This window comes from Triticum aestivum, chromosome 6D (assembly GCF_018294505.1).
Source record: "Triticum aestivum cultivar Chinese Spring chromosome 6D, IWGSC CS RefSeq v2.1, whole genome shotgun sequence".
Classification (NCBI taxonomy): Eukaryota; Viridiplantae; Streptophyta; class Magnoliopsida; order Poales; family Poaceae; genus Triticum; species Triticum aestivum.
The window spans coordinates 42,440,710-42,444,769 of NC_057811.1; the positions used below are offsets into that span (position 1 = coordinate 42,440,710).

A 4,060-nucleotide genomic window follows, 5' to 3' on the forward strand; every position below is an offset into this window, starting at 1 on the left:
CCCCTCAAAGATGCAATAAACTGGCTTAATGTTTGGATGGTTTATAACTTCTCGCGGAGGACTAGATCCAGTACTGCACACCATATTTACCTATTGTTATTCTTTTCCTAATCGCAAGTCTTATGTATAGGACCTAAAGGTATACGGCATGGACTTACAATTTGTAGGCTCACAAGGGCCCATTTATGGGACAAGGCCATAAGGGTCTTTATGAAATCTTAACAACGTCATGGCATGCACAATTATCTCTTGACCTGCCTAGCTAGGCTCTATAACCATTGCGGTTTCTTATTCCGAGGCTCTAAAAAATATATGTAAAAAATAGTGGAGAATACCAGAAATTAAGAACCAGGAAAAAGATCATCACCCAATTTCTCCATACAAAGACACACAAAAAAATGAATTCCTCTGTCGTTTTTGCACATGACGTGAATAATCACAATTTTAGGTATGTTATCATTCCTTCACCAATCCTTATATTTTTTTCCCCGGGGGAAATCCTTATATGTTTTGAAAGGCCCAAAATGCAAAACTACTTTTCCAAACCCGGTATAGGGTTCACTTTGAATTGTTTGCGGAAGTCCAGAGTTTGATTTAGGCGATCTCATATCTTAAGGTTTAAGTCGGGCCAAGCATAATAGTTTTGGGTTTAAAATGTGATTTCCTTCTTTATCGGGTTACTCTAGTGTGCTTCATAACTCATACATCTCCTATTTTTTATTTATAACAATTGGTGCTATTTATGACAGTCGAATACTTTCAAGTGCAAATAAGTTAAGAGGCAACACTTTTGCTAGATCTATACAATAATATTACTTTTACAAAGCCAAAAAAGCGTGACTGCTATTATACTAACAGCAAAAATTTGGAAACATCCAAGTACAGTAATGGTCAGAGTTTGAAAATGTCCACTATATGGACCCCACAAAGACCAACACTGAATGGGGAGTACATAATATTGTGTCCACGGGACAATATAAAACTATAAAGCTACATATACATTTGCATGAAAATTTTGGCATAGCCACAAAGAAAAATATAATCTCGTTGTTCTAACTGTAGGGTGTGTTTTGATTCGCTAAGAGAAGAGAAGCTTTTGAACAACAAATATTGCGTTAATATGTGTTTTATGTGATATAAAATAAATCATAGATAAGTATCTTGGAATACGGATCTCACAACATAAGGTTTCTGTTGCATAGTAGTTGTTGGTCAAAGTGTACTCTGAATGAATTCTATTTCTTACATTTTGAACGAGCGAGGTACATTCTAGTTTGCATTCATGAAACATGGATTGATTCTGAATAAAGGGACATAATCAAGTGAGTAAGACCAACACTCATCAGTATATGTAGCCTCAGTGAAGCACAAACTGAAATTATTTTGTGTTTACTAATTATACCAAAAACATGTATAGTTTCATGTAATTTACTCTGTAATGCCATATATGGTAGCATAAATGAATATGTACAGAACTGCATTTCTCAGTAAAATATGTTTAGAAGGTGTCTATATTGCAGCCATCTTGCAAAAAACAAAAAATTATAATAAATTAATTAAAAGATGTTCTCGCAGAAAAAAACTGCTTTTACGAAATAAGGATGGGTTGCCCGCCCATCAGTACAATATTTGTACAAATGTTTGTATGACAAGAAAATATGTACCATCTTAAAAACAAAATAGCTTAATATAATGCTTCTACTATTTCACATGTAAAATAGAGTACCTTCTTTTCAAATAGGCGGAGAGCATCCTGTTTAGTTAGAAGCTCGAGATTGTATATTTTGCGTTCTTTCTCCGAACAACACATTGCAACATTCAGTTCCCGCGCAGTGACAATGATCCGGTTAGCGGTATTGTCCTTCGATGATGGCAAGAGCTTCCTTATCAATTGCCATTCCATGGTCGATGATAGATCATCAAAAACAATGAGGCATTTGTTTTCCAATAAAATCTTTGCCAAAATGTCAACTGGTTTTTGCTCTTTCTTTGGTTGTGTCTCCTTTCCATTGTTACTTTATTGTGTTTCAGTGGCGTGCTTTTCTTTGTCTCCATGAAAATCCACACATAATTGCTGTAACAAATCATTGTAAAATTCTTGATGGTTTAGACGCGGCACCGTTAACCAAGCGCGCCTCTGAAACCTTCCACTGAGTTCTTGTTGGTAGAGACTTGTGACAAGAGTGGTTTTCCCAAGACCACCCATTCCACAAATGCTGATCACCTCGCCATCTTGATCGATGAAATCAATAACTTTAGCTTTTGCTGCCACCCGGTCGATAAGCTGATCTTCATCCAAAGCGGCTGCCACTACACTGGCACCAGTGGGCTTCTGATCTGCATGCTGCTGTTTCTCACAAGTGGCTTCTTCAGCGCTAGTGATCTCACCATTTGAGCTGGACTCGGCCTTGCCATCCTCTTTGATTCGAGCCGCCTCCGCCTGAACATAAGTTAAGCCACGTTAGTTAATTTAGGCGAACTACTCTACCTGCTAGATACCTACATCAAAACAACGATGCACTGATTCATATATAATTCATATATGGGGCGTCAAAGATTACATTCGATTATCTAAATCAAGACGAAGAGGAGATATGCATACTTATGGTTACCTTGTGGTAAAAGACATATAAGTCCTTATCGAATGACCATATTTGTTTTATCTCTGATATTGTGCAAGGCTGCTCAGTGCACAGCCTTGCAACTTCAAATTGCTGCGTGGACACAATAATCCGGCCCCCATTCAATCTCGGGAAGTATGTTTTGATCCAGTCCCACTCTTCTATGGTAGACACATCAGCAATAACAACCAAGTACCTCTTCTCAGTCACATATCGATTAAACTCATCGACCAAACTATGATCTGGTGCTGCCATCTTCTTCAGAACTGTCAGCCCAGTGGCTGTTCCTCCTCCTTGCATGCTTGCTTTACCAGATTCTTCACATGAATCTTGGTAGAACTGCCTCACCAAGCTGACAAAGAGGTCATTTGGATTGAAGGGATGCATCAGCCTTACCCAGGCTCGGCACTGAAACTTATCTTTCACTTGTTTACTGTCATAGGCAGCTCTGATGATAGATGTGACCCCAACATCGGTGCTTGCTCCCCACACCGCGATTACCGACCCAAGGTCATCTCCATCCTCGGTGATAATCTCGGCAAGATCCACCTTTTCCTCTTCCTGATGAAGTGCAGCGCGTATCTTTGCTTCGGCGACGTGAAGTATCACCTCACTGCTGATGGTGGTAGACGATGGCTGCCCAGATGTTTCCTTGATAAGGTGGTACCGGACATTCCTCTGGCTGATGTCCTCCACCTTGGATCTAAGCTCCTTCATTTCCTTGGCCACGAAACGCCGGTCAAGCAGCCTTCGAGGGATACGCCACCACGACTGTTGGTGATCTAACCTGACGGCAAAGTCCATGAGGCAGTCCTCGACGCCATATGCCACGTCGCGGACTTGCTTCACCCAGATCTTGACCACCATGCTGCTGCCATCTCGCCCCTCCTCGTGTGCACACATCAGGAAGCCCTGCATCATCTCGAGCTCACCCGTGATGAAGGCCTGATCACGCCGTACTCCCAGCTGCAGGGCCACCTCCTCGGCTAAGGCGGATTGGGAGTAGCTAAGCGCTCCACTCAGCACGGACTTGCCGACGATCAGCACCGTCGCCTACATTTTCGCTTAGCTGGTGTTTGATGTCTGGTGGGGGTTTGCTTGTGTCGATCGGTAGTGATGGCGTGCACACTGTAGTTAAGGCTGTGGCTGCATGTACAAGCACAACAAGCCAACAAATGAGAGATTGAAAAAGAGGAGCTCGGCTGGAAGTGCGAGCTGAGCACGTTCGCAAGTTGGCTTTGCTCTGCTATAAGCATCTACAGAGATGGGGAGAGAACTAGTTTATCCAGCGGATTTCATAAATTTTCATCGGTAGCGCAGTGCTGCAGAAAAAAACTAGTTGGGTCCGGTCTCCAATGGGGCTAAGCACAAGACAGCAAAGGAGAGATTAAGAAAGAGGAGCTCGAAGCGCGAGCTCAGCACGTTCGCGAGTGGATCTT

At 42.0% G+C, this 4,060-nt stretch overlaps 1 pseudogene; it reads right to left on the minus strand.

Moving 5' to 3' along the window:
- Nucleotides 1-3,680, minus strand: part of LOC123143389 (disease resistance protein RPM1-like) — an 8,440-nt pseudogene extending 4,760 nt beyond the window's left edge.
- Nucleotides 3,681-4,060: the final 380 nt, after the last annotated feature.